Consider the following 19,206-nt stretch of genomic DNA (forward strand, 5'->3'; position numbering starts at 1 on the left):
TGGATGTGACTGTTTGACGAAAAATTACTTTCAGATATATCTGTGTTTTCAGACTGCCAGCATTCACTGTTCTCTTTTGGGTTACTGCTTAACCTATGAGTTATTTAACTCACATACTTTATGAGGAGAGGTTACACATGCTGAGGGTGTAAAATATGAAGCATCAAAAAACATTCTTCATACGTTGTAGGTTTAATAAATGATCTCAAGAGTAAACAATCCCCATGGAAACAGTGACCATAACATGGTAGAATTTAGCATTCAGTTTGAGAGTGAGAAACTTGGGTCAGAAACAACTGTGCTAAACTTAAATAAGGGTAATTGCAAAGGAATGAAGGCAGAATTGGCTGGAGTGGACTGGGAGAGCAGCTTAGCAGAAAAGACAATTGATGAACAATGGCAGACGTTTAAGAAAATAGTTCATGACTCACAACAAAAATATATCCCAGTGAGGAAGAAGGATTCTTGGAAGGGGATAAACCAACCGCGGTTAACTAAGGAAGTTAAGGATAGTATCAAATTGAAAGAAAAAACATACAATGTGGCAAAGATTAGTGGTAAGCCAGAGGATTTGGGAAAGTTTTAAAAAGCAACAAGAGATGACTAAAAAAAAATAAAGAGGGAGAAAATAAATTTTGAGGGTAAGCTAGCAAGTAATATAAAAACGGATAGTAAGAGCTTCATTAAACATATAAAAAGGAAGAGAGAGGCAAAAATGAACATAGGCCCCTTAGAAGATGAGGCTGGGGAAATAATAATGGGGAACTAGGAAATGGCAGAGGAGTTGAATAAATACTTTGCTTCAGTCTTCATGGTAGAAGACACTAATAGCATTCCAAAAATACTAAATAATCAAGGGGCAAAAGTGGGAGAGGAAATAAAGACAATAACTAACACTAGAGGAAAAAGTACTATGGAAACTAATGGTGCTAAAGGCCGATAAGTCCCCTGGACCTGATGGGTTGCATCCTAGGATATTAAAGGAAGTAGCTACAGAGATGGTGGATGCACTGGTTGTAATCTTCCAAGAATCCTTAGATTCTGGAAAACTCCCAGAGGATTGGAAAACTGTCAATGTAACACCCTTATTCAAAAAGGGAGGGAGACAAAAAACTGGTAAGCATAGGCCAGCTAGCTTAACATCTGTCATTGGGAAAATATTAGAGTCCATTATAAAGGATGTAATAGCAGAACATTTAAAAATACATAACTTAAGCAAGCAGAGACATCATGGCTTCATGAAGGGGAAATCATGCCTGACAAACTTATTGGAATTCTTTGAGGAGGTGACAAGCAGGATAGATAAAGGGAAATCAGTAATATAATACATTTGGATTTCCAAAAGGCGTTTGACAAGGTACTGCACGTAAGGCTACTTAATGAGATAAGAGCCCATGTTGTTGGGGGTAGAATATTAGCATGGATAGAAGATTGGCTAACTACTAGAAGACAGAGTTGGGATAAGGGGGGGCATTTTCAGGATGGCAACCTGTAACTAGTGGAGTGGCACAGGGATCAGTGCTGGGGCCACAATTATTGACAATATATATTAATGACTTGGATGAGGGAAGTGAATGTATGGAATGGCAGGGAGCAACTTATGCAGCTCCAGCTTGGAACTCTGATGAGGAGTAAGAGGAGCGGCAACAGCAGCAACAACAACTGTTTTCTCCTCAGCCAATTCCACTCCACAGGACAAATGGGATGGATATAGAATTCCAGCTCGAAGGAGGTGATACCCTGAACACCAGGTATATAGGCAAAGGACCTGTATTCTTGACGTGATTGAGCAATTGTGCCTTGAAACTCAATGCCTTCTCAACAGGTCATTGCTGACATATTCAGCATCCCGGAACAGGGCCTTCTTCAAAGTGGGCCAGATGGGCACACATTACCAATGGCCACCAATTTCTTCACATCTGGCTTCTTCCAGGGTCCTATTGTGACATTTGCAGAGTTTCACAATTTGCAGCCCCCTAAGTACATCTCACAGAGGAGCAATATCATGTTTGCCGGGGGGGTCACTTACCTCTACTTTGCTACTGGTGAGGCTGGCAGTTGGGATGCCTGCGGCATGCATCCTCTGGGTTCTGGAGCTCAGGAGGGACCTGCCAAAGACTGCCCCACCAGCACTTGCTCAGGGACAGATTTGGTCATCAGGGCTCTGACGGAGAGTGTCAGACAAGGGGTAAGAAGTGGGAGAGCCTTTTACAAAGTCCCCACTTCTTTGTACCCTTTCTACATCTTCCTTCTCATGGCCAACCGATACCTCCCTGCTAGCCAAGAGCTGGAGAGCACTTTGCTGCAATATTTTTTTATTCATTCATGGGATGTTGGCTTCGCTGGCTGGGCCAGCATTTATTGCCCATCCCTAACTGCCCTTGAGAAGGTGGTGGTGAGCTGCCTTCTTGAACCGCTGCAGTCCATGTGGTGTAGGTACACCCACAGTGCTGTTAGGAAGGGAGTTCCATGATTTTGACCCAGCAACAGTGAAGGAATAGCAATATATTTCCAAATCAGGATGGTGAGTGACTTGGAGGGGAACTTCCAGGTGGTGGTGTTCCCATTTATCTGCTGTCCTTGTCCTTCAAGGTGGTAGTGGGGTTGTAGGTTTGGAAGGTGCTGTCTAAGGAGCCTTGGTGAATTCCTGCAGTGCGTCTTGTAGATGCTACACACTGCTGCTACTGTGTGTCGGGGGTGAAGGGAGAAGTGAGTGTTTGTGGATGTGGTGCCAATCAAACGGATTACTTTGTCCTGGATGGTGTCCAGCTTCTTCAGTGTTGTACAAGCTGCACTTATCCAGGCAAGTGGGGAGTATTCCATCACATTCCTGACTTGTGCCTTGTAGATGGTGGACAGGCTTTGAGGAGTCAGGAGGTGAGTTACTTGTCACAGGATTCCTAGCCTCTGACCTGCTCTTGTAGCCACAGTATTTATATGGCTAGTCCAGTTCAGTTTCTGGTCAATGGTAACCCGCAGGATGTTGATAGTGGGGAATTCAGTGATGGTAATGCCATTGAACATCAAACGGCAATGGTTGGATTCTCTCTTGTTGGAGATGGTCATTGCCTGACACTTGTGTGGCGCAAATGTTACTTGCCACTTGCCAGCCCAAGCCTAGATATTGTCCAGGTCTTGCTGTACTTGGACATGGACTGCTTCAGTATCTGAGAAGTCGCGAATGGTGCTGAAGATTGTGCAATCATCAGCGAACATCCCCATTTCTGACCTTATGATAGAAGGTCATTGATGAAGCAGCTGAAGATGATTGGGCCGAAGACACTACCCTGAGGAACTCCTGCAGTGCTGTCCTGGAGCTGAGATAACTGCCCTCCAACAACCATAACCATCTTCCTTTGTGCTAAGTATGACTCCAACCAGCGAAGAGTTTTCCCCCTGATTCCCATTGACCCAAGTTTCAGTGAAGTATTGACTGGTGAGGCACTTAAACTGGCAGACTGAGCATGCGGGCTGTTGGTGAGGGCCAGCATGTACTTGGATGCCTGCTGTGTTTGATTCTTCATGCAAGTTGCTACTCTTTCTTCAGAGGTGGACATCAGCGCAAAGGTCTGAGACATTATGGCAATGATGGTAGAGACCAACTCCTCCAATCTCTCTCCAGTGCTGCATGGCTGACAGAGCCTCACACGTCTTCTGTTGCTGCTCCAGAAATACCATCTTCATGGATGATCCCCAAGACTCAGCGTGTGGTTGACTTTTAACTGCCCTCTGAAGTACCTAGCAAATCATTCAGTCAAGGGCAATTAGGGATGGGCAACAAATGCTAGGTTTGCCAGTGACACCCACATCCCATGATAGAATAAAGAAAAAAAATTCAACATGAGTATTATGTGGCTGTGCGTGATATGTAATTCTGGTACCAGCTATATGGAAGACCCCCATCTCTCTATCACCAATTGCCAGGCACTCACCCCACTTGCTGACCTCCATGGTCTCTGCTCTTCAAGGATCAGGGAGACAATCACTAGAGGGTCACCCCTTGTTCTTTGTCTCTCCCTGCAAGGAGAGAAATCAGAGTGTTATGACCAGGTGAGGACTGGTAGGATGGCTTCCCCCTTTTCCAAGTCCTTGTTTGACAGCAACAGCATTTAAAAAAAATATGTGCTTGCCAATTCAACATGTGTTTAACAGTTTAGGTACTGTGACTATGAAAGACAGGTTTCCTTGAGCTTTTAAAAAAGGAGAATAGTATTTATTGTACTTAACCCGGTAGATTGGGAGGGTAGATTATGCAATTTAAAGTCCAGTAAAGATAAAGGGTATATGGCTCATGAAGGTAGGTGACTTGGCTGGCTTCAAGCTAAACTTGGTAGTCCTTCTGGGTTCGGTGTTGAGGTGGTTTAAAGGCAGACAATTTATTTGTTCTTCTGGAGACAGCAGCTGATAGGTTGTGTTCTTTAAAAAGGTATCTGCCTGGATAGTCAAGATCAGCAGACAGGGTTCAAAACTTGCAAGTTGGATGGAGAGAGAGAGAACCCACTCAGGGCCTTGTTTTGTCAGCATTTTATTTGCTTGTCTGCTGTTCTGCAGAGAAAAAGGTGCTTAAATATACAAAGGGTTAACTGGTTTGTCATGTGGCCCTCTGTCTCCAGTTGCCTTGTGACCAAATATGTTCATGGAAGTGGATTCCAGTTGCCAAGCTTACATGATTAGATTATGTCCGAGCAAATTACTTTCATAGCCAGGGTCCCATTGTCCAAGTGATTACATCCAATGGTTTAACTCCACCCAGCTGTGTACCCAGGTGATTGTCTGGATGCTTTGCTTGTATGGGGTAGGAGATGGCCCAGGAAATTGTATCTGGTGAGACTTTGCATACAGGTTGTCTCCATTTTAATGGCTTTGCGATATAAAAGGTACAGTGATGCAAATTTTCAGCCTCCTTTGTGATTGTAAGCCATTGGAATGTGGCTTTAGCCTTTTTAAAAATTCAATTAGTGGCTCCCAGCCAGTAAATGCAAAAAGCCATTTTTTATAAAGCCTGGCTTCATAACAAGAGAGCTTTGAGTGTGAGAAATGGATTGTGTGAAGAGGATGGAATGACAGCATCTGTGGAGGATGACTGGGAGGGATGGGGGCAAGATGGCACTACGATGAGGAAGAGGCTGGCCTCTTCCTCCTTTCTATGGGGAATAATATTTCTCATTGGGGCCTCTCGTCCCATGGTATGATCCAGGGAAGCATCAAGAACTGGGGTCAGGGGGCAGGTTTCCCAAGTTGCCCAGATGACAGAGGGGAGGTGATGGCGTAGTGGTATTGTCGCTACGCTAGTAATCCAGAGACCCAGGGTGATGCTCTGGGGACCCCGGTTTGAATCCCATCATGGCAGATGGTGGAATTTGAATTCAATAAAGATCTGGAATTAAAAGTCTGATGATGACCATGACACCATTGCTGATTGTCATTAAAAAACGCATCTGGTTCACTAATGCCCTTTAGGGAAGGAAATCTGTTGTCCTTACCTGGTCTTAAAGTGCCCTCTGTACAGGGGCAATTAGGGATGAGCCTAGGGTGGAATGACAACATCTGTGGAGGATGATTGTGAGGGATGGGGGCAAGATGGCACTACGATGCCCACATTCCATGAAGAATAAAGAAAGAAAATCCATCCTTCTGGTTTCTCTGTCCTTAGTGAAAGACCTGCAACAGAGCCATTCTGACTTCTGCTAGACTTTCTTTAAAAAGATCCTTCAATTGGCAGATACATGTTGTCCTCATGTCTGCAATCTTTGATTAGTTGGGATATTAATGCTGTGGTTGAGCTAAACAGTCAAGACAAAGCCCACTCCATTAACAGTCAGGTTCCTGGCCTACTGATGGCTCCACTGCTTTGTGTTAAAATTCTGCCCAGAGATACTACAAACACCCAAGGTTCCATCTCTGCAGAGGTCCAGTGGAGGGTATACCAGGGTGTGCTGAGTATGCCAACTTTTATTTTTAGAAGTTAATGAGACTTAAACACAGGGAGAGAAGGTGAAACACTCTTAGCCTGTGGAAGAGCTATGGAAAAATGGCCATCTGTGTCACCTTTCAGTAGTTTCTGAGGCTTTTACATGAAAGCTACAGTGGATAAGCAGGGGATGTGCAATGGAAATAGTTCCCTTTTTTTCTTTCAAACTGATTTGTTCGTTTTTTTTGTAGTGATAGATAAATGATTGTTATTTTTCTTTTTACTTGTTCCCAGCTAACTTATTTGACTTTCCTTTCAACTAGACAGGAAATCAAAAACATCTGCCTTATTGTGTGGAAAGCTGTGCCTTGCCAAAAATGTGACAGGGTTGCATTAATCTGGAGGTTGCAGCTGTAGGGATTGCAGGTGCATCTGGTAAACCAAAGCGGACATGGCCATAAACTGTTCCAACACGCAATGAGACCAAAATGTTTAGCCATGGAGAGATTTTCTTTCCTTGCATTAGCAAGAAAATGCAGACTAAACAAATCCCAGACAGTTAATGTTACTTTGATTTGATGCAAACTATATCTTCTGAACAACTTCTTATTCTTGATTAAATTAATAGTACAGTTAATGTCTGTGAAAAGGATTATCTAGGTCTTATTCAAAAATATTCACGCCAACATTGCAGGTTCTCTAAACAGCGTTATGAAATTAAATGATAATGTTCTATCAGGTTATGTCACACTGAGATTGATTCAGAGCAGTTCTCAATATGTAGCACTGATCTTACACTCAACTGTTAATTGAAACTTGTGAATACAACAATTGTAACCAATCCATAGCATGAGTTGAGAACAAGGAGAATGTCTCATTTTCCGCGACCATTAGGAATATAAATGGAACAGATTTGTACAACAAAAGAAAAATTGTTAATTAAGCCCTCGCAGCTGGTAGCACTTGTGGCTTGCAAACAATGAGAAATGACAAATGTTTGTAACATCACTTCAGATCATCGATGTAAAGAACAGGGAAAAGCCTCATAAGTGCCTCAACTACATTAACGTGGGTTAACTCCAAGGTAAGTAGCGACAAAGGTTATTTCATACAAGCATGTAACAATTTTGCTAATATTGCACAACATGATTTACCCCATTGGTTCCAAAGTTGCACCCAGAACTTAACAACACTGACATTTGTGGTAAGATCCTTAAATCCTAAGGGGCTGGTTAGAAGGCCATTAAAATTCAGGCTTAAATGAACTAACAATATGAAACAAAGACTATAAACTGCAGAGTATCTGCTATAACCCAAGCATGTTCCTCAGTGGTTAACATGGCGGAGGTTTGGCACAGGTTATTTCAGAAATTGATTCTGCCCGTAAAACTCCCAAGCATGACAAAAATATTTATACTTCAGTTCCATTTCTCAAAGCTTATTTATTTTAGTATTCTTTCGTTGAAGGACTGCGTCCCTTATAAAACTACATTCTGATTATCTGTGATCACGTCAAATTATAAAGCCATTAAAACATCATCAAAGCTACAGTCCAAACAAACTTTCAAATCTTTAGGTTAGCTATCAGCCAAATGAATTTCAATAAGATAAAAGCAAAATACTGCGGATGCTGGAAGTCTGAAACAAAAACAAAAATTGCTTGAAAAAGTCAGCAGGTCTGACAGCATCTGTGGAGAGAAAGACAGAGTTAACGTTTCGAGTCCGTCTGACTCTTCCTTAGAACTGAAGAAGAGTCATACGGACTCCGAACGTTAACTCTGCCTTTCTCCCCACAGGTGCTGTCAGACCTGCTGAGGTTTTCCAGCAATTTTTGCTTTTGTTTAAATTTCAATAAACTCCATTGACCTTGCAAAGAATATATAAAGTGGAATGCACTCACTAAAGGCTTTAAAAGATTAATATAAAATAGCAGGAATGGAATAATCAGCTTCAAAATGGCCTGGACAAAAACAGGATCCAGGCATACATTAACAATAACAGCAAAACATAGCAAAGGGATAGGCAGACAAATAAATCCTGGATTCTTAAGTGTCCTGCATTTATTTCATATCCTGAACTAATTTGCACCATGATGGAGCTTTAACAATGCAATTTATTGTAATAGTGAGAGTCCTGCGAATCGGAATTGTTTAATTTTTAACACATGTTCCTTTGGAATGGTTTGGACACAGGTCAGATCTTTAGGGATGCTCACTTTGGAAAACATTTCCCAGACTGTAATATATCAACAAATGACCAATCTTTCTTTAAGACAAAAATAAAATCTGTTAAATTATGACAGGCTAACGTGGGGCATGTGCTGCCATGTTCTAAAGGTGTAAATCAGACAGTGCGAAGCTGAAAATGAATCGGAGTCTCATTCTGCTGGAAGTCCACCCATTGTGTGGCACAGTACCACTCTGGTGGGTGAAGACAAACTTGTAGGAAGCCTCATTTATATATTAATTTTGGTGTTCTGTTGTGCAGCATGTAAATCATATGCATTTGAAATAGGCATCTGGTTTGTTAGCGTTAAGTATAGGGAAAGTCATAGAAAGGACACAATAGTTGTTAAGGAAAGTGCATTTAGGATATATTTTTAGCTGTTTTCCCTTTTTTTCATTTGTGCTGGAATTAGCGTCACACAAAACTTTATGGCCATTATGGTAAATCTATTTTTGTTGTCCTGAACAGCATGACTGGCACCAATGATATAATTAAAGAAATAAAGAAATTAGCATGGAAAGGGAGGAGGTTCTAAGTGGTCTGGCAGGCTTAAAAGTAGATAAATCTCCAGTCCCGGATGAGATGTATCCCAAGCTTTGAGTGAGGCAAGGGAGGAGATAGCAGGGGCGCTGGCAATAATTTTCAATAACTCTCTGACCACAGAAGAGATGCCAGAGGACTGCAGGACAGCCAATGTGGTACCGTTATTCAAGAAGGGAGGAAGGGATTAACCAGGGAACTACAGGCCAGTCAGCCTAACCTCAGTGGTGGAGAAACTATTGGAAACAATTCTGAGGGACAGAATTAATCAAGGACAGTCAGCATGGTTTTGTTAAGGGGAGGTCATGTCTGACCAATTTGATTGAATTTTTTGAAGAGGTGACCAGGTGTGTAGATGAAGGCAATGCATTTGACATAGTCTACTTGGGCTTCAGCAAGGCTTTTGATAAGGTCCCGCATGGGAGGCTGATAACGATGGCAAGAACCCATGGGATCCAAGGCAATTTGGCAAATTGAATCCAGAATTGGCTGAGTGGCAGGAAGCAGAAGGTGATGGTCGAGGGGTGTTTTTGTGACTGGATGCCTGTGTCCAGTGGGGTTCCACAGGGATTGGTGGACTAGTAGGCTTCAGTCCCCTAGTTTTGATTGTCATATTGCACTTTACTCATTATCAGGTTGCCACTTTAAATTTTTGTGTCTATCCCTTTTGTGCCACCAATTATTATTTTAAAAAGTAGCTCCAGTTAAATATTCTGGAATTAAAAATATTACTGGTACCACTGCTCCTGACAACAATAGCACAATGGATTCCAATTAGTTTAATTATATTTTAAAGAATTTAAGTTATCTAACATCTTATCAGAAACTTAGAAAGTTCTCAAAGGCCTTCCCATAAAATTAATTACTTTGATCTGCAGTGACTGTTCTTATCTTGGGAAACAATTTCTGCACAATGAGATCCTACAAATAGCAATCAAATTAATAGCCCATTAATCCGCTCTTTATGTTAGTTGAGGGAAGAATGTGAGCAAGAATATTGGGGCAATTGTCTGATCCTCTTTAAATCATACAACAGACTCTTTAGCAGTCAATCAAGGATGTAGCTTAACATCTCATTCAGTCTGAATAGGACCTTAAATCTCACTCAAAAGCAAAAAAAGTTACCAAATGGACCAATTTTTCCTTTTAATAAAGGAAACACAAAAAGAAACATGAGATTACTTTAAGGATATTGACACACCTCTGTTTATATTCCAGATTTACAGCTTTCAGTGCTTTAGCTCATTTTGCTGATCATTGTAAAGTACATTATAATTATAAACAGTATCAAATAATTCAAAGAGCCCTCAGTACACCAAACTGACTGATTGCACTAGCTGCGCGCAATATGCTGAGGTACCATTTTAAGCATCATTAGCTTGCTGATTACCTCAATGTGGAGCTCAAGTACGGGCTACAGAATACATATCCATACCCTCTATTGAAAGCTCAAGGCGGTCTTCAGTACAGGACAAATGGTTTTTCTGCTAATTTTTAATTTTAATATTAAGTATCATGTAGAAACTAAAAAAAAACCCATGATATGTCACTCGGCTATGAAGTGAGGTGTTGGCTCTGGGGGTTTGAGCAATGCACTCAGATTCTCAGATTGCCATTGTGTTTCACATGATTACTTGATCATTCCTGCAGTGCTGTTCCACAAGGCTTTCAGCACATTCTACTAGCCAGGAATAACATTTTGTGTTATTTCTACAATGTTCTGGGATTGTTACAACCTGGCTAGGTATTAGATTGATAATCTACAGAATGTTTTTAAAGTTGTTGTACAGGGATTGCAGAAAAACTGAGAGTAAGATGTCAAATCTGCAGAAGTCCCAGTCGCTGTGTTATTCCTCTATTAATGGTCAGGATCTTGCAGTCAGCGCACAGGCCTTTGCTACTGGTTGCGTGAAGAAGTACGACCCTAGCTTTTTATTGGCTGCCGTGGGATCTCTCCAGGCTGCAGTGTGAGTCCAGCGGTAAGCAAGTGGAGAGGCCGAGAGACGAAGTCCCACCCCACCCCACCCCACCTGCCTTTTTGATGTCATGAGCTGAAGATATTGCCCCATGAGGTCTGTGTTCAGCTGAACAACTTTTAAGTGTTTCTTGATTCTTTGCAATTTATTTGATGTAGTTTTAATTACAGTTCCCTCCTGCCACCCAGGGTCCCCTCCACCACCTTACCCCCAGCACCACAGGCTCCTCTACACCCAACCCTCCAGCTCCCCTCGATCCCCTCCGGCACCCACACAGCCCCCCAGCACCCTAGGCTCCTTTGTTCTTTGCACCCTCATCCCCCCACCCCCCCCCCAACTTTGGCTGCACCACGACTTCTGGATGTGAACATAAGTGGGTGTGGAAGTCGCAGTGCCCTCGATAGTGGTAAACCTCTCAGTGTTCATCACTATGGGGACTGCAAGATCTGGGCCAATATGTCTCTGGAAGAGACACATACAAATAGGCATTACATGTCAATATCTGTCATACTTTATTGCAAAATAGTGGATCTTCCAACTCATCATATGCAACATTATGGAAGGCCTGTTATCTTTAATCTTTATTTGTTAATAGTGATTAGATAAGAATGAGGTGCCTTCTGCATAGTACAGTTCCAGGGTTACTGTTTCAGGAACACAATTGTAATCAATTGTTGCTTCTCCGGGCTGCTGCATTCATGTGAAAGATGAAGAACAGGCATCTTTAGTCAGGTTGGGTGTGGAGGACAGCCCATAACAGTTGGTGTTAACAGTCTACCAGTTGCATCATTGGGGAATTCTAATGCCTCTCAAGCATTTAGCAGTATGGTAAAATAAAACCAACCTTACAATCACTAGTGGTCCTCAAAGTATCCCTGAAGAGATTAAACAACTCCACTGACTCAGGGGAGTCCTTGGCTTGTGACTGACCCTAAAACAGAGTAGGTTCATTTAGGAGGACACCAGGCACACCTATATTTTTCATTGGGAGCATGCAGAGGCAAAGCTGAGGTGTTGGAGAGAGCACACTATCCACTAAATAACTAATCTACCCAGCCCTCCAAGCACATCTGTCCTGCATGTGGCAGAGCCTGCAGATCATGCATTGGACTAAGCGATCACAGCACCCACTGGAGTGGAAGCAAGTCATCCTCGATCCTGAGGGACTGCCAAAGAATAAAAAGTAATAGCTGGAGGAAGCAGGAGGGAAGTTTGATGCATGGAAGACATCCAGTCCTCTGCTCGAACCTCATACCTAGTACATCTTTCCAGGTTTGCCATGCAGGACATTCCAACAGCCTACAGTGTAAATTTTATAGGTTTAATTAAAAAATTGTCCTGTGTGACATCTGTTTGTACCGCAGTCTTGTCGAATTTTTTAGGACAAAGTTTGCCTCAGTAACCAGCACAGAGGTGTTTGAGCTGCAGTGGAGCTTGTCAAATAAATATTTGAACCCTGTAGCTGTCTTGCTGAGGTATTTATGTGCATGCCTGTGGTAGAAAGGACCACAGTTTACTAGGCACATCTCCAGAGGTTAAACTGTGCATGTCTAAATACACACGGCCTGTAATGTGAAACTGCAAATGGCTCATTAAATCAGTTCGACAATTCTAGCTTTAAGCAATAATCAGTAAGGGTGTGAAGTATCCTAGTGGTTTAGATGACAACCCCATGAGACTGAGCCCAGCAATATACCCATTTTATGGCGCTTGACAAATGGAAACAATGCTAATGACAGTTAAAAGGAAGCTGAATTTACAAAGAAGAGACACATGTGATGGGACGGTTTCCATAATATAATCCAACAGACAGCGGAAGTACAACTGGAAGCGACGAGTAATTATTTGTTGTAAACCACTGATAACACCATGATGCATGCTGTGTTTACAGAATATAAAATGTGTGTTTTATCACAAGTATAAAGGTATATTTAATCCCAGTTGCAAAATTGTTGCAAGTGTTACAATTTGGATTTCTCCTCAATGAATTGTTCCCAATGCAAAAAGTCACTGTTTTAGGGGAACTGGGTGGCGTTATGAGCTGCAGACTGGTCTTTCAGACTGGGTTAAAATCCAGTCCAGAATGATAGTCTGTTGGCTGTAAAGATCCAAAATGAAATGCAGCCTTCATTCAGTTCCTAGAGACCATCAGTTTACAAAAACAAAGCTGTTCCTAATACAAATTGGCAATCTCATGGACCTGGCTGTAACAGCCTTGAAGTAACCTTATAGCCCTGTTAACATCATGGATACAGCTGGCTCCATTTTGAAAGGGACCAGTCACAGGGAAACGTCTGCCTGTTTGAGGTGATAAGCCCCTTTTAATACGTAAATTGGAATCCAATGATTTAAGTGTTTAAATTGATCTCATTTAAACCTGCTTTCTCTGCCTGGCAACACTAACAACCTGATTGGATTCACAGTGCAGATGATAGCATGATGCTAGTTACAATTTTCATATTATGCTCACTTGAAATAAGGCCTCTCATTAAAATATTTAGGGGCCTAGTGCCTTTTGGCAGGAGCCTAAAAACGACTCCCATGAAGTTAGCTGTAGGAACAACGTGTGCACAGGTTGAGGGCACAGTAAAAGGGGGCAAAACATGCCTTTCTCTGTCCCCAATGTCCCCTTTAAAACAACCACCCAGGCCATTTCAACCCGGCTCCTAAAGTACAAGTTTGTCATTTTGCCAAAGAAAAGAATTCTCCCAGGCTAAATTCTTTACTTTGAGCTCCGTGTTCTTTTGCAAATGCCACAAAGTTGAAATTCTTGTCTGCCCAAATATTCTCCTACAATAGGTTTATTGTGGTTTTCAGTTTGTATTTTGTTTATAATTCATGACCTGGTGTGACCCATATTTGAAGTTCACTTGTACAGATTTCAGATTAGGACAGAATCAGATCTTGAGTGTAACTTCCCTATTTCTCTCTCTCTCTCTCTCTCGACTTGTCAACGGCCTATTAAGGCCATTAAAAAACTAATTGAAATCATTAATGGACCTGCCCGTCCAACCTTAAGGTTGGCGGGTAGGCCGGGGAGCCCCAGGCGGGCTTCTGAAAAAGCATGAAACCTCATCCACGGGCGGGATGAGGTTTCATGAGTGATTTAAAAATCTCAGAATATTTGAAAATAAAAGTTATGGGCATGTCCCAACTCCTGTGACAGTGTCCCATGAGGGGACATGGCAGCGAAATTTTTTTCTCATCTTTATTTGAAGTTTCAAATCGGAGCCGATCTCCCTGAGGCAGCACTTTGCCTCAGAGAGATCTGTGCGAGAGCGCACTCCCGGCTCAGGGAATCCCCCCCCCCCGCCCGCACAAGGAGTGCATAGCGCTTTCTGGCAGACGTCACGATGGGCGGGCCTTAATTGGCCTGCCCACGTAAAATGGCGGCGCGCCCCAGAGCAGGGGCGCCGATCGGGAACCCGCCCGCCCACGCCCACTCCCGCACATCCCCCCCTCCTTCGACGGGGGCAAAATGTTGCCCTTTCTGTGCGCTCCCCTCCCTCCTAGCCTAAGTAACTCACTATCGTTATACGTCCAGGCTCCCTCCTGAGGAGCAGATGGCGGGGAAGCAGAATGGGGAAGAAGCTGCTGAACATTGTTCCATGTCGGAAAACAGAAAGTAATGCAGAAAGTAATGGGGAGGTGGTATTGTCACTGGGCTGGTAATCCAAAAACCCTGGGTATTGCTCTGGGGTCCTGGGTTCAAATCCCACCACAGCAGATGGTGGAATTTGAGATCAAAAGAAAAAATCTGGAACTAGAAGTCTGATGATGACCATGAAACCATTGTTGATTGTTATAAAAACCCATCTGGTTCACTAATGCTCTTTAGGGAAGGAAATCTGCCACCCTTACCTGGTCTGGTCTACATGTGACTCCAGACCCACAGCAATGTGGTTGACTCTTAAATGCCCTCTGAAAATGGGCATAAATGCTAGGCTAGCCAGTGACGTGCACATCCCATGAACAAATAATTTTTAAAAAATTTGGAGGTGGGCAATAAATATAAGATTGTCATCAATAAATCTAATAAAAGAATTCAGGAGAAATTTCTTTGCCTGGAGAATGTGGAACTCGCTCCCACTCGGGGCAGAATTTTCCGCTCGTCGGGCGGGCTCGGTGGGGGTGAACAGGAGCTCACCCATTGCCCGCAATTGGGCTGCATCCGCGATTTCACACTGGCGGGTGGTTGTGGAATGTTTGAGAAAGGGCAGGCGGGCAAGGGCGGGAGCCTGTCGACCACCAGGTCCAATGGCGACCGGCCGGCTGGTTCAAAAACGGCGCAGGCAGCCCCAAGGAGGCTGCACGCGTCGCAGTTGCTGCAACGACTTGGCTGCAAACAAAGATGTAGACACCAGGCGGGAGGTGAGGTCGGCTGGGCACTCGCCCCCCCCCGGCCCCCCCCCCCCACCCTCCCCACCCCCCCACCCCCCATTTTCCTGATGAGTACCTCGCCGCCCTCCTGGAGGAGGTGGCTGCCTGAAGGGACAGCCTTGTCCCCAGATATAAAGAGGAGGAGGCCACCGCACCTCACAAAGAGCACATGGGAGGAGGTGGCAGCCCAGGTGAGCAGCCATGAAGTGGTGCAGCGCACCTGGGCGCAGTGCCGGCAGAGCTTTAATGGCATGCTGCGCTCTGGAGGGGTGAGTACCGTGTCGGCATGAGTCAGTGTGTTTTGTGCTGACCATCCCGCTGTGGAGCTCAGGGGCGCAAGAGTCTGAGTGCCAACTGTCATTGATGCCGGAGCTGGCCAAGGGGGTGAGCCTTGGCTGATAAGCATCATGATAGCTGCCTGGGTACCTTGCACAGACTTGCAGTATCTGCATCCTGTGGTCAGCACGTTCATCGAGTAGAATCCCTTCCTGTTAACAAAGGCACCCGGCTGACCCGCTGGTGCCTTGATGGCCACATGTGTGCAGTCGATTGTACCCTGGACGCTAGGAACCCAGCAATTGCTGCAAAGCCTTTGACTCGATCAGCCTGGCTGGCCTCGTCTGTATGGTAATGAGTGAAAGTCAATACTCACCTGAACAGAGCTTCTGTTACCAACTTGACGCAACTGTGGACAACTGATTGGGAGATTCCACACAGATACCCCACTGACCCCTGGAAAGAGTTGGAGGCATAGAAGCTGAGGGCCACTGTGACGTTCAGAGCCACTGGTATGGGGTGTCCACCCACACAGTCGGGTCTGATCTCAGGCTCAATCATCTGACAAATGGAGGTCACTGTCTCCCTTGAGAGGCGGAGCATCCTTCAGCATTGCACCTCAGACATATTGAGGTAGCTGCATCGCTGCCTGCAAACCCTGGCAACAGGATAATGGCGTCTTCAGCGGCTCTTTCCACTTGGACTTCCTGCTGGCCCTGCGCCCCTTGTGTCTGCTCCTCTCCTCCCATAGGTTGCTCCCCTGGAAGTTGCACTTGGACACCTGGTTTCCTCTCCTTTCTGCCCCTCTCTTCCTCCTCAGAGGAGGTGCCTCCAGTGGAGACCACAATCCCCATTACCGGGGTAAGGGAAGGCTGTCTGATACCTGGAAGGGTTCGCATGGTCTGAATCCTCCGGGGGCCTGGGAGGCACCAATGAGTCCTGAAATGAAGCGTGGGAATGCTAAGAATAAAGTCCCGATCAGAGATGAAGCTGCCAAGTAACGAGAAGCAACCAGCAGCAAAGTATCTCCAAAACTCCTCACTACTCACATTGACAATGCTGCTGACCCTTTTTATCCTGTCCGTGGATGAGGTTTTGCAAATTGTGGGCTGCCCGCCTACCTGTTTTGCCCCTGCGACAAGCGTAAAATCGCATGGGCAGCGTAAAATCACCGTCAATTGGGTTGTCAAGGGCCTTAACTGGCCTCTTAAGCAATGGCGGGCGCGGCTCCAACTCCTACCCAAGACCGAAATACCGTGCGAGTGCGCGATGATGCCGGGACGCTCACCCGACATCATCGCGCGTCATTTTACGCTCACTCAGGTCGGCCGCCCGAAGACTGGAAAGTTCTGCCAATGGAGAAGTTGAGGCGAATAGAACAGATACATTTAAGGGAATGTTATATAAACATACAAGGGATTGGGGGGGCTGGGGAAGAAGGAGGGGAAGATGGTGGCATAGTGGTAATTATCCCTGGACTGGGAAATCCAGAGGTCTAGGCTAATTCCCTGGGGACATGGGTTCAAATCCCACCGTGGCAGCTGGTGGAATTTGAATTCAATTAATAATTCTGGAATTGAAAGCCAGTCTCAGTAATGGTGACCATGAAACTATCGTCGATTATTGTATTTGGTTCACTAATGCCTTTTAGGGAAGGGAAATCTTCCATCCTTACCAGCTGGCCCACACGTGACTGCAGATCCACAACATCGTGGGTAACTCCTAACTGCCCTCTGAAACGGGCTAGCAAGCCACTTAGTTCAAGGGCAATTAGGGATGGGCAACAAACGCTGGCCTTGCCAGCGAAGCCCATATCCCATGAAAGTATGAATTGAAAAAAAAATAAAAAGTTACGGCGATAGGATTAGTTGAGGTGATGTGGGAGGAGGCTCATTTGGAGCATAAACATTGGCGTGGATCAAGTTGGGATGCACGGTCTGTTTCTGTAGATTCTATATCATTCTTATGTAAATAGGAGGCTGGTTGCTACTTTGGTCAGAAGTGGTCAGAACTTGCACAGTCCACACCCTCCCCAGTTGCATAAGTGCTGGAATCAAAAAGACCCGCCAAAGCTTAAGTGTTGAATTATTTTTGTGGACATGGTAGTCTCGCCCTTGATGATTCTGCACCCCACCACCTTGCTGGTGGCTGCTCCAACCCAATCTTGAGACCTCGGTCCAGATAGTGGGATTGGAGAAGGCCAATGGGGGCGTGGGGGAGGGCGGGGGGGGAGAGTGGAGAGTGGGCAATGGGGAGTGGGAAGGAAGTCAGAGATGTACAAACATACAGAATTGAGGGAACACAGAGTTCTTGGAAGGTTGTGGGGTAGGAAAAGGCTGTGCTGGAACTTGAACACAAAATGGGATTTTTAGTTTCAAGGCATTGATGGACCGGGAGCCCATTGTATGTATTGGACCATATGTGTATTTGGCAGCTGAGTTTTGAATGAGCTCAAGTTTTATGTATTTCCTCCTCTGCTTTTTCTTCATCACAGAATCATAGAATTGTTAGGGTGTAGAAAGAGGCCATTCAGCCCATTGTGTCTGCACCAGCTCTCTGAGCATTTTAACTGAGTGCCGATCTCCTGCCTTTTTCCCATAACCCTGCACATTGTTTCTTTTTAAATAATCAGCTAATGCCCTCTTGAATGCCTCAATTGAACCTGCCTCCTCCACACTTCCAGGCAATGCATTCCAAACCCTAACTACTCACTGTGTGAAAAAGTTTTTTCTCACCTCACATTTGCTTCTTTTGCAAAACACTTTAAAACTGTGCCCTCTGGTTCTCGATCCGTTTATGAGCGGGAACAGTTTCTCCCTATCTACTCTGTCCAGACCCCCTCATGATTTTGAAAACTTCTATCAAGTCTCCTCTCAGCCGTCTCCTCTCCAAGGAAAACCGACCCAACTTCTCCAATCTTTCCTCATAACTGAAGTGCCTCATCCCTGGACCTATCTGGCATCATTGCAATGGCCAGAAAGTTGATCAAAGGCACTAGAAACTGGCCAGACATGACTCTCCCCTTCAATTTCTCCTGTCCTGCAGCCTCCCCACCGGTTACTTTCTCACAGATCAGTAACCGCAGAGCAGAATTCAAAGCTCAATCCGTAATGGTTCAAAGCCGCTGCACAAAGGAACGTGACATTCGGGAGCACCTCACACACGGGGAATTTTAACTGTGATGTTATTAACGCTCACGTGGTTCAAAAAATGAAATTCCTAGAGCTCACTGAAGGCGCAAACAAGTGCCGCGAACTCAAAAATGACCCAACTGTCCATTTCATTTCACAGTGGCTCACCTCATTCTCCCTATCAAAACGAATCACTTTACACTTCTCCGCATTAAATTTCATCTGCATGTGTCTATTCATTTCACTAGCCTGTTTAGCCTTTCTGAGGCCTCTCGGTATCCACCACATTGTTTACTGCATTTCCAAGTTTTGTATCTGCAACCTTTGAAATTATACCCTCTATACCCAAGTCAAGGTCATTAGTATGTCTCAAAAAGAGCAGTGGTCCCAGTACCGGCTCTTTGATGGACACCTCTCTCCAGTCTGAGAAACAAGGCCATTGGGTGTGCGCGATCAGCAGGTCCAGAAGTGGAGGGGAAATGGATCTCCGGCCATGATCGGACGCTGACCGCAATTTCACGCCAAGCCAGTGTGAAAGGTGCACTGAGAAATGCTCAGCGCTGACAGGGTGGGGGCAAGAAGAGGGCGGGCGCCGACCTAACTGAGGCTGAGGGTGAGCGCTTCCAGTGAGCTCCCTGAAGGCAGACAGCTACCCCAGGGGGGGCTGCAGACCTCCACAGAGTAAAGGAAATGACAAAAATGCTGCCAAATATGTCCATTCAGTACAATCAAGCACCTGAAAGCAAACCTCATAAAAAAAAAACAG

The 19,206-nt window shown here is 44.7% G+C and overlaps 1 protein-coding gene across 4 annotated transcripts in view; it reads right to left on the reverse strand.

Moving 5' to 3' along the window:
- col8a2 (collagen, type VIII, alpha 2) overlaps window positions 1-19,206 on the reverse strand; it is a 419,777-nt gene that overhangs the window by 46,469 nt on the left and 354,102 nt on the right. The gene's annotated exons all lie outside the window — the stretch shown is intronic.

Source organism: Cetorhinus maximus, chromosome 21 (assembly GCF_964194155.1).
Source record: "Cetorhinus maximus chromosome 21, sCetMax3.hap1.1, whole genome shotgun sequence".
Taxonomy (NCBI): Eukaryota; Metazoa; Chordata; class Chondrichthyes; order Lamniformes; family Cetorhinidae; genus Cetorhinus; species Cetorhinus maximus.